At 40.4% G+C, this 11730-nt stretch overlaps 1 protein-coding gene across 4 annotated transcripts in view; it reads right to left on the minus strand.

Annotated features, from left to right (window-relative positions):
• Positions 1–10984, minus strand: part of LOC124555786 (inositol hexakisphosphate and diphosphoinositol-pentakisphosphate kinase) — a 556425-nt gene extending 545441 nt beyond the window's left edge. Inside the window, exon 1 of one of the 4 annotated variants that reach the window (XM_047129842.1) lies at positions 10539–10982. The gene's annotated coding sequence lies outside the window, so the exon portion shown is untranslated. Of the gene's footprint in view, positions 1–10538 lie in introns of all 4 variants that reach the window. The other 3 variants (XM_047129841.1, XM_047129845.1, XM_047129846.1) reach the window with 3 other exon arrangements.
• Positions 10985–11730: the final 746 nt, after the last annotated feature.

Raw genomic sequence — 11730 nt, forward strand, 5'->3', positions numbered from 1 at the left:
TTAAAAAGGACACTAAACGGCCACATAAAAAAATCATAGATCGCTAGAAAATCTGACCACTCCATCTTTCAGCTAATTATACAGCAACTTCTTGATATGTTCAACAGAGAATAGGTAGTCTCTGTTGCAAAACGGTTTTTCATTTATTTAATTTGTGATGTGTTTCACTCTCACAGGGGCACCATTATGACTACTGACTTACTATCAATATAAACACTGACCAGGTGGGAGCAGCGTAACCTGATGAGTAATGACTGCTACGCAGACAAATGTATGATGCGTGTAGTATCAGTGAGCATGCTGTCCATGTGTAGAATGGGGAAAGCATGCAATCTATCCGAGTTTGACCGAGGGCAGATTGCGATGGCCCAGAGGCTTGGCACGAGCATTTCAGAAACTGCACGATTTCCCAGGTGTGAGGAGTACCGTGGCAAGTGTCTTCAACGCGTGGTGCAACCAAGGTGAAATAACATCCAGAAGTTGTGGGGTTGAGCGGCTGGCCACCTTTCACTACAGCTGTTGGGATGTTGTAGGCAAGCAGACTGGTAAAACAGGACAGGTGGCAGGCTGGTGGAACTAACAGTATACCAAACACTCCAAACAACGGCACACCGCAGCCGATGACCCATGCATGTGCCAACGTTAACACCACGACATCAGTAACTACGACTGAAATGGGCATGTGACCATCAGCACTGGACGTTGGCACAGTGGCAGAGCATTGCATGATCTGATGAATCTCGATACCTCCTCCATCATGCCGAGGGGAGGATGCGAATCCGTCACCTTCTGGGGGAACAGCTCCTTGACACCTGCCCTGCGAGACGGGGACAAGCTAGCCGTGGCTCCATTATGCTTTAGGGAACATTCACATGGGCACCCATGGATCCAGTGGAGCTCGTGCAAGGCACCATGACACCCAATGACTATCGTACTCTGGTTGAAGATGACATACACCCCTTCATGACAATGTTTCCCTGATGGTAGCGGCATTTTTCGATAGTGCACCATGTCACAGGGCCAGGAGTGTGATGGCATGGTTCAAAGAATACAGTGATGATTTCCAATTGATATTCTGGCCCCCAAATTGCCAGATCTGCATCCAATGGAACACATCTGAGATGCGATTGGACGTGGTGTCAGAGCTTACTGCCTGCCCCCCACCCCACCCAAGAATTTTCCAGAATTAGATGTGGTGCCAACTTCCTCCAGCAACCTACCAAGGCCACATTTCTTCCACGCCATTATTCATGCCAAAGGCGGACATACTGCCTTTAGGTAGATGGTCATATTGTTCTGGCTGATTAGCGTATGTAATTCATCACTAACTCAATGCATTTTTCCAGAGAGACTGAAACATTCTGTTGTTACATCCCTCTTTAAAATAGGTGATAGAGCTGTCAATAACTATCGACCTGTTTCACTGCAGACATTTTCCAAAATTTTTGAGAAGATGATGTATTGTAGAATATTATCCCACCTTAGCAATAATAGTATCTTCAGCAAATCACGGTCTGGGTTTCCGAAGGGTTGCTCTACTGAAAATGCCACTTACATCTTCACTCACCAGATTTTACAAGCATTAAACAATAAAATAATGCCAGTTAATATTTTCTGCAACCTATCTAAGGCATTTGATTCTGTGGGTCACATAATTCTAATAGATAAATTGAAGTTTTATGGTCAACCAATGGATAATAGCATATCCAACCAAAATAATGCAGAAAGTTGTACTTAATAATTCAACAAATATACTCTGAGTGGGGAGGAATCACATATGGGGCCCCAAGACTCAGTCTTATGTGCACTATCATTCCCCAAACACGAAAACGATCTTCCGACTAGAGCACAACAAACAGAATTAGTTCTTTCTGCAAATGGCACTAGTATAGTACTCAATCAAAGCATACATACAGAAACAGAAGAAACAGTAAATAATGTTCTTACAAGTATTATTGGCTGGTTTTGTGAAAATGGTTTCACCTCAGTTTTAAAAAGCCACAACATATTCAGTTCTGCACACTAGGGATACTACACCAATGATAACTAACACATGATGTGGAAACAATAAATAGGATGGAAACTTCAATTTTCTTAGATGTGCATATCAATGAGAATTTAAACTGGAAAAAATACATTTTGGAATTTCTAAAACAACTTAGAATCATTACAAATCTTGGGGAGGGACAAATGAGTAAATCAACATATTTTTCAGATTTACATTCAATAATGCCATGTAGAGTAATGTTCTTGGGTAATTCATCTTTAAAAAAGAAAGTTTTCTAAATTATCCACTACAGTTCAAAAGGAACAATGATGTACATAATTACAATAAGACAGCAAAGAAAAATGTGGAAACTACTCCTTTTATTCCAAAGAAGAAAAAACTATTAGTGTAACATGTAAAAGGTGGTGGGTAGGACTTAGTAACTCCCAACATCTGTATATCTTCTTGAGAGTTAGAGATAAGAGATAGAGAGAGAGACTGACTTAGAAGAGATTAGTGTGTAATGATATGCACAAATTAATTTACAATCTATGATGCAAAATTATCCCTGGAACATGTAACTAACAATGCAGAGAATAAAAGCAAAGGGGGTCACAGAGATGTCACAAGAAAGGAAACAGGGACAGACAAACAAAGGCATAACATACTGATAAGGGAGGGGGGAGGATAAAGTAAAAAAAAATGGACCACATCACCTAGAAACCTGTGAATGAGATGCCCTGTAAGCTGGAGGAAGTCTGCCCTGGTGATATCTAAGGACGGAGGAATGTGAACGTACAAAGGGAAAAGGTCAAGTGAGGAAGGAAAATGCAGACTGCAACAGCTTGAAGCCTGGTAGTCAGGGAGATGGGTTGACCATGAACGTCATCCTGGATTATCAGTGTGACTCCCCCATGAGATGTGATGCCCTCCTTGGATGAAGGCCAAAATAGACACGGAAGGAATGCAAGAGCTCAAAGAGGCCATGAGGACGCAATTTTGTTTCCTGGAGGCAGAGAACAAGCAGGCACTGCGATTGTAAGCACAGCCCCAAGTCCTCTGTTGAATCAAAGGCTGCAAACATTCCAGTGGAGGAGAGTCACGACAGTGAAAGGGGAGAAGGGAAAAAATGAAGGGGTGTCACCTCAGCAGCTGCCGAGTGCCAGCCTTCGAAGACTCACTACTACAAGGCGCAGAAGCTAGAAGATCCTGTTCCATGAGATCTACAGAGGCATTGACATTCTCCTTCTGCCTGTCTATGGAGTCCAGGACAGAAAAGTGGTTGGCAGTGGGCAATGGCGACATGGGGGTCAGCTTGGTGAGTGTATCATGTGGTGAGACCGTCAAAGAGGAATCCAGAGTCAGTGAAGGAGAAGACCGTTTGCCTTTTTTTGACGTCTTGGAGCCTTTCCGGTTGGCAGAGGAAGACTCAGATGTGTGTTTGCTGGAGGGGTGTAGGAAGTCTTCGCGGGAGTATTCCTCTTGTCCTTTCCACTCTGCCAGGTCTCTTGTGTAGCAGGTGACTTCACCCTGTGAGGCAAAAGTTTGGTGGCTTTTTGCACAGCTGGAGGAAGAGACAGGGATGCTACCCCACGACACTGGATTATTTTACAACCACGGTGCTGAATTTGAGGTTGCACATCCATGTGACCATGTCCTTCATGGAGCGAGAAATAGCAAGAACAGTACAGAGAGTGCCAGATGGTAGAATGCAGGGCTTGCAACTAGCCAATAATTTGGGAATGACCGGGTAAGGCACTTTTTCCTTTACCCAGATCTCCTGAACAGCCCGCTCATCAAGATACACATGGAAATCTCGAGAGAAGGCTGCATGGTCACCATTGCAGTTGATACAGCGGGGAGGAGGCAGTGGACAATTACCCTCGTGAGCATCCCTACCACAAGTTACACATTTGGCTGGGTGGCAACAGGACATCTGAGTGCGGTTGGAACGATGACACTGGTAACAGCACATCAGGTTTGGAATGTACAGTCAGACTGTGATAACTTCATAACCTGTTTTGATCTTTGACGGAATCAGCACCCTTTCAAAAGTGAGAAAAAAGGTGTGTGTCTGTACTGAGGATGTATCTACCGTTTTCATCACCCGATGGACTGCAATCTACATTTTTCATCACACAATGGACTGATCAGAGATGTGTATTTGGATTTCTTCATCGGTCAGACCTTCCAGCAGCCTAGTGTAAATAATGTCATGAGAAGAATTCAGCATTCGATGGGCCTCAACACCAACAGGATACCCATGGAGAAGCGAAGTGGCAAACAGTTGTTGTGCTTGATAATCAGAAGCAGTCCCCAAAAGCAAAGTGCCATTGCGTCAACAAGTGCAGGATTTCACAGGGCCAGCAATTGCATCAACACCAGCCTGAATAAGAAATGGATTTAGCATAGCAAATGACTGGCCGCCTTCAGTACGTAAAACGACAAGGATCCAGCTTGGAGGGTCTTTGAGTCAGGAGCTTCATTCTGTTTACGTTTCGTAGACGTTTACTATGAAGATGATGATCAGCTCATTGCAGGAAAATCCCCACGATTGCCAGTGTCTCCGATGGTGCGCTCCCTCCAGCTTCCCCCCCCCCCCCTCACCTCCCCTCAGAGTGAGGCTGACCTGCCTTAGGTGACTGTTTACACCTCAGGTCACACCTCCCGAACACCTGATGAAGGGACCAATCGGCAATTTGGGAAGGTAGCAACTCAGGCAATCACCCCTCCCTGGTGCTGGCCTACAATAAGGGGTACATGCGAACTCTACCTGTCAACCCTGGGCTGGGAATTATGTGATACCCAGTCACCTGTTATACGTAAGACGCGTGGGCCGGCCTTTGGGAGCACACAGAAAGGAAGAAGAAAAAGAGGAACCTCAAACACTGAAGCAGAGAAAGGATAAGAGAAGGTGAACGTACAAAGAAAAAAGGGACGAAAAACAGTGGTGAGGCTGATCAGATGTCAGCTACTCAAAATGTGGAACACATTCCCAAGGACACCCCAGACATGTTCCCTGAGGGAGGGGATAAGGAAGAGCAAGAGGATAGATATGCAGCACAAAAGGGAACAGATGCTACAAAGGCTGGTGCCTCATGGTAGCAAAGCACTAACACACAAAAGACTGCGACACCCCCCCCCCCCCCCCTCCCCACCGAGGGTTTGAAATGGTTGAAGTACAGGCTCTCAGTTATGGTAGAATTCACAAAATTGGTACTTAATGCTCTAGACAAATATGATTGTGTCACTGGCTTATGTGTACAGATTTCTGAGCCTTCTGATACCACTGACCACAAGATTGTATTACATAAGCTAGAAGCATTAGGAATGAGAGTGGTAGCGAATTGGTTCCCATCATGTCTAGTAGATAAGGTGCAAAGATTAGAGGTATCATCTACCTGAAGTACGTCTGAACGTTTAGTAAAACACTTTTCAGAACCAAAACACATGAATATAGGAGTTCTGCATGGTAATATATACAAACCAATACTTTTTGCAATATTCATCAATGAATTTCACAGTAGTGTCACTCACGGGGAAAAAATTCTCTTTTTGCTGATGACAGAAATATTGTTGTCTTTGAGAAAACTAGAGAATTCCTCACAGAGAAAGAAAATGAAACACTCAAGAAAGTTTACTCCTGGTCAATAGGGAATAAAGCAACATTGAAAATAAAGAAGCTAATGCCACAAATTTCAGTTTGAAGAGGGGAAAGTAACACTTAAAATTAATGAAGATTGCAGCTTCATAGACTGTGTAACAAATGCAAAATTTGTAGGAATGAATATTGATTCTGAAGTGATATGAATGAAACATACATCAGTTTGTAAAAATGCTACATTCCTGGTCAAGCTATCTACTCAAGAGCTCATTGACTCCTCTCCAACATTTTAGGGGCGATTGGTGGCATTTCACAGGATTTTAAAATTGTTGCACTGCTGTTGTAGGCAGGAATGGTAGGAATGAATCCACATAAACCCAGGATTGGCCTTATGCCTGCATATAAAATGCAAGAAGTTAAAACATGATGTACTGAAATTGGTATACTACACACTTCAGAAACAGGTCGATGTTCCAGCTGGAAGAGGAAACTGTCTGTCAATGGACAGTAGCCTGTTGTTACCTGTGGTTGGCATGAGGTTTAACTACTAAGTGGTGGTAGGTTGCAGGAGTTATGCAGAGATGAAAAGGCTTGCACATGATATACCTGTGTCTTAAGCTGCATAAAACCAGCCTTCAAACTGAAAACCACTCCAAAAATAGGTCTAAATATTTTGTCCAGCTAAAGAGGTTGAAGACAGAAATGGATTTTAGATTAGCATTAATATCATTTCTTGTTGAAAAGTGTTTCTACAATGTAAATGAGTATGTTAGCTTTTAATATTACTAAGCCCTAATTCATTGTTTTAATATTGTTAACTGATGTACAATCGGTGCTGTGTTTGTCTTTGGAAAGAATATGTCTGCTGTTGGATTTCTGTTTCCTCTCAGTGCAGTGAGACACACCTCTGCTGACATGGGATCTGGTGCTAGTCTAATTGTGATGGTTATAATTTTGGCAGGTTTTTGTGTGATCATGCTTTATACTTTTTAGCAGTGCTACATAATGTGGCCATGTCAAGAGTTTCATATCATATCAAAGTTTCACGAGTTACGTAGATTACTGAAACTTTCTGGTAGATTTAAACTGTCTATTGGACTGAGACTTGAACTGCGACCTTTGCCTTTTGCAGGCAAGTGCTCTACCAACTGAGCTACCAAAGAATGACTCAACTTGTCAGAACAGCTTTACTTCCAGCAGTATGTCTCCTACCTCACTCCACCACAGAGCAAAAATTTCATTCCGGAGACACTCCCTTGGCTGTGGCTAAGCCATGTCTCTGCAATAACTATTCTTCCAGGAGTGTTAGTACTGTAAGTTTCGCAAGAGAACTTCTGTTAAATTTACAAAGTATGAGATGTACTGATGAAGACAAAGTTGTGTGGACGGGTCATGAGTTGTGCTTGGGCAGTTCACTGGGTAAAGCACTTACCCACAAAAAGCAAAGGCCCCTAGTTCAATCTCAGTCTGGCACATAATTTTAATCTGCCAGGAAGTTTCATATTGGGACACACTCCACTGCAGAGTGAAAATTTCATTCCATTTCATTCCACATACGTCACTGATTGACTAATTGTGTATTTTGTAATTGCATGGATTATGTAATTTGTCCGTGCAATTTCAATTTTTTAGTAGTGTTTTCTTTTCAAAATTTCTTTGATTTATTTACTTATTGTGCATGTTGCACTTACAATGTAGATGATGTATTTTGTGATTCTCCTCTTCCAAACATGTACCGAGCGAGGTGGCTATTCTAGTCTTAATGTCCTGAACTGGCATTTGGGTGTAATAGGGTTTACTCCCTGTCTAACCATTCTCACCTGGGTTTTCCACAGTTTCCCCTAATCACTAAGGTGACTGCTGGGAAGGTTTCTTTGATTAAGCCATGACCAATTTCCTGCCTATCCTCACCTTATCCTATCTTGCTTTGTTACTGATTCACATGTATATATTATTTCTGTAATGTTTCCGACATTCAAGAATTATTATCTGCTTGCATTCTTATGTCTCACAATGGGAGAAATTTGCTGACTACATTTGGGTAAAATATCTCAATTTAATTGTTCGTCTACATAAAAAAAATTGTTCTGCTCTAGCTACTTGCTACAGCAACTGGTGTAACCTGTGTGGGGAGAACAGACCATATCATGTTCTAAAATAAATTTATGGTGCAACTACTGGCACATAACCATTTAAAGGCAATAACTCAACCTACTGAAGCTGAATCTATTAAATTAGCAATGCCACTAGATCTCAATTAATAGTTAGTTGTGTTATCGTAAATTCAGTTGCATATTATGTAGGAAAATTTCTTTTCATAGCAAGATGGACAGACCTAGTAACCCACCACTGTGTGTGTGTGTGTGTGTGTGTGTGTGTGTGTGTGTGTGTGTGTGTGGGCGCGCGCACGTGCTCACCACACTGTACCAAACTAGAATAATTAACAGAACTTCGCTTGTAGTAAGTACATTTATGTAACATGTTTAGTCACTATCTGTAGAATAACACTAGCATTTGTGAGCTACACATAATGCTTTCTAACATATGTTATTTTTCCTGTCCTGTATTAATTACTTTACATGTGATTCTCATAGATTAGTATTGCAGACACACACACTACAGCTACCAGTATGATATGTGAAAACAGAATTGCATGTTCACATAAGACAGCAAGTGAAAACACTGCCAATTTTGACAGGAAAACAGTAAATATTTATTGCCCAGTACCATACATATTGTAAAGGCCATATAATTAAGAACCCTGCAAGCATCCCATGCATTTTCCATGTGGTTCAGTCCTAAGTAACATTTACAGCTCTTAACTAGCAGTTTCATGATAATCCATTGCTTCAGTTACATGAATTATTCTATGGTGCCTTGTGTTAAGAATGAAATGTTCCAGTGCAAAACAAATAAGTTAAATATGTACCTGCATTATCTGGTATAGTGACTGTTCCTTCTACGAAGATATACAGAGGTACGTGAGCTGCTAACTTATGCCGACCCACATTGCTTCAAAATGTAAAATACCTCAGTTGTGATGGCTGCACAACATAACTACAGCAAAATGGTTGTAACAGACAAATATTTAATGGTGTGGATACTAACTGTGTTACTACTTGTGACTGGGGATTGAAACAGTTTTAGAATAGGCAAAAAAATCCTACATGGACTTTATTACTGACCACAGAGGGATGGTTGTGAAAGACCAGTTTGAAATAGTGAATATTTTCAGTGAATATATCTCTTCAGTGGGGGAAGCTATCAATGACAAAAATAATAACCTGCAGTATAATTTTAAAGGCAATCTATCTGAGCATAGCATTTATCTAGCCATCACAAATTGCAAAGAAATAATAATCATCATTGGCTCTTTCCAATCTTCCAGTTCTGCAGGTCAGGATGGATTCAATATCAATGTATTAAAAGTGTGCAGACAAAATGTGCCCGTACCTCTGCCTGGAGCAGTAAATAATATAATAGAATCACACACCTTCCCAGACAGACTAAAATAGCCCAGGTAATATCAATCTTTAAAAAAGGAGACAAAGACAAAATAGAAAACTATGGACCACTACTTCTTGTCTTTTCGGAAAGATATATATAAGTTTTCTCAACACAAAAAACTTAATCTATGAAAATCAAAATAGATTCTTAAAATGTAAATCAACTAGCACACCAGATGCTCAGTTAATTGAAGAGGTAATAAGTGACAAAGAACAAGCAATATGTTGCACGTATGTACCTTGACCTTGAGAAAGCTTTTGACTATGTACAAATGCGACTATCCTGCTAGCTACACGAGTAACCAAAAACAGCTTGTATTGCTTCAAACTGAAAGTGGTGTTCACAAATCCAAAACCATTAATATAAAATATCAATTGCCTCATGGCTCGGTATTCAGTCCTCTTCTGTTTTTGATTTATGTAAATGACAAAATACTGCACTGAAAGTTCCAAGGTAGTTCTGTATGTGGATGATATATCCATCACGTGTCAAAAGGAATTATTTAACAAACCATAGATCCATTGAAATAATGTGATGAATGAAACTGTTCAATACCTTAATGAAAGCCACTTAAAACATGTCTCACTGAGTTCAATAACAGTGGTTTTAATGATGATATTAAACTATAAATAGGCAATGAATTAGGTTACCACATAGATCAATTTGTTACAAAAATCTTTATTTCACATCCATATCCGTTGACTTCGCCAACTCAACTAAATTATCACCTCCAAACTTAACACAGACTTCGGGCTACGCCACAGATCAAACAAGATTTCAAGGTGGGTACATTAGAACACACTTCTCCGTGGATTAATTCCTCTTTGCTTTCCTCTACAGCTTTCTCAATGTATAGATTGAATAAAATGAACTACCTTACCTATCGGCTCCCTTTTATGTACTTAGATCCATAACTGCAGCCAGATTTATGCACCATTTGTTGTTAGTTATACACTTATTATCCTGTATTTGGATCAACTTCACAAATTACTGAGATGTCCCATTTTTTAGACTTTGATTATTCCTGCTCAAAATTTTACTCTGAACTGTTAATCACAGCATCAAAATTTAAATATAAAATCTTTTTCTGTTACGTGTGCTAGAATTTAAATTCTCTTTCCAGATGAAGAGACATGTCATGATAGTAAAACAAAGGGAATTGGTACATTCGGTTTAAGTCGTAGTTTCCTTAAGTAACCTAACTGCGCAGAACAACTCATCACAATGTCCGTGGGACAATTATCACACAGTTGACATATTCTTAACATGTCAGAATAATTACAAACAATTGTTGTACGTTAGTACTTAACATATCGGACTGAGTATCCTACAGTTATTCGAATGAGGATTGCGGATGTATTCAGAAATTATGAAGAACTTTCTTCTTAGGATATAGACGATTACATTACACTTCTGTGGTTGAAATCAGTGAACACTTACTCAGTCACCTGCTTTCTTCTCTGTCCGAAACATCATAGTCAGGCAAAACGATGCGTACAACTACACTTTATTTCTGGAAGTCTGAATATTGTCACTAGACACATAATAATCTATAGTTCGGCCACCACATTACACATCACACAATCTCTCATTTATTCAACACGTAAATGACTTTCACACAACAGTAAAACTTTTGCGGCATCTTAAACTTATCGCGACATGTCCACAAAGTTTTCTGCTAGGCCAGAGATGTACAATGATAGCGTCGATAATCTCTGCAATGATAAACGCTTACTTGAGTCGACTGTATCGTAGCCAAGGTCTATTACGTTTAAAGTTAGACTGATCATAGCTTATGCTACATCAAGCGGGGCATTTAATACGACAACAACGCGTAGCTATTAAATAGACGGCGAGACTCGCAGAATGGACGTTACGTATCACTGTTGGTTAGTTTCATATTCCATGGATCATTCTGTACGGTAAATCGTAATGATGTGGAACAAGTAATGTTACAGTTACATAGCAAATTAATATATAAACATGGGTACATGCTGAATGTTTATAGTTTTATCCCTTGAAATAGACCGATATGAGTTAGCAGTGGCGGCCGCGGAGCGATTCCATTGGTGGTGCCAAAAAAACTATCTGAAAGGTGTGCGAAAAAGATGGGGCATTTGCGATTGACAGAGGCCGCCTTCGACGTAAGGTTGAACTGAAGTCCACAACAACGGATGTAGTTTGGATTCTTTTCTACACTTTTGTTGTGGCTGTCAATTTTTTGTCTATATTAAGAATCTAATTTCTGCTGAATTGTGGTTTTGGCTAGAAATGAAAGACTAAGTACACTCTTCATGTGTCGCTTTGACATTTCATGTACTTTCATTTTAGACGAAATCTGCCCGATATCAGTTATTCCTGTCTTACACCAACGAACATCCCCCCCCCCCCCCCAAGTAACACACAAGGAAAACAAAAAAGAAACAGCGTTGCTTTCTTCACAACCACAAAACCATTTCTTGTTTTGGTAAATTTCTGGATTGAATTTACGGCATCGATTTTTGGTTACTGCTACAGATTCAGAGTCGTGAGTGGCCTACCTAGTGTTTTTTGTCTGAGATTCCTGTCGCTAAATGACGTTTTTAATTACTCATTTACTTTGTTCATGTTTCCTATTTTCACAGTCAACTGA

Source organism: Schistocerca americana, chromosome X (genome assembly GCF_021461395.2).
Source record: "Schistocerca americana isolate TAMUIC-IGC-003095 chromosome X, iqSchAmer2.1, whole genome shotgun sequence".
NCBI classification, from domain to species: Eukaryota; Metazoa; Arthropoda; class Insecta; order Orthoptera; family Acrididae; genus Schistocerca; species Schistocerca americana.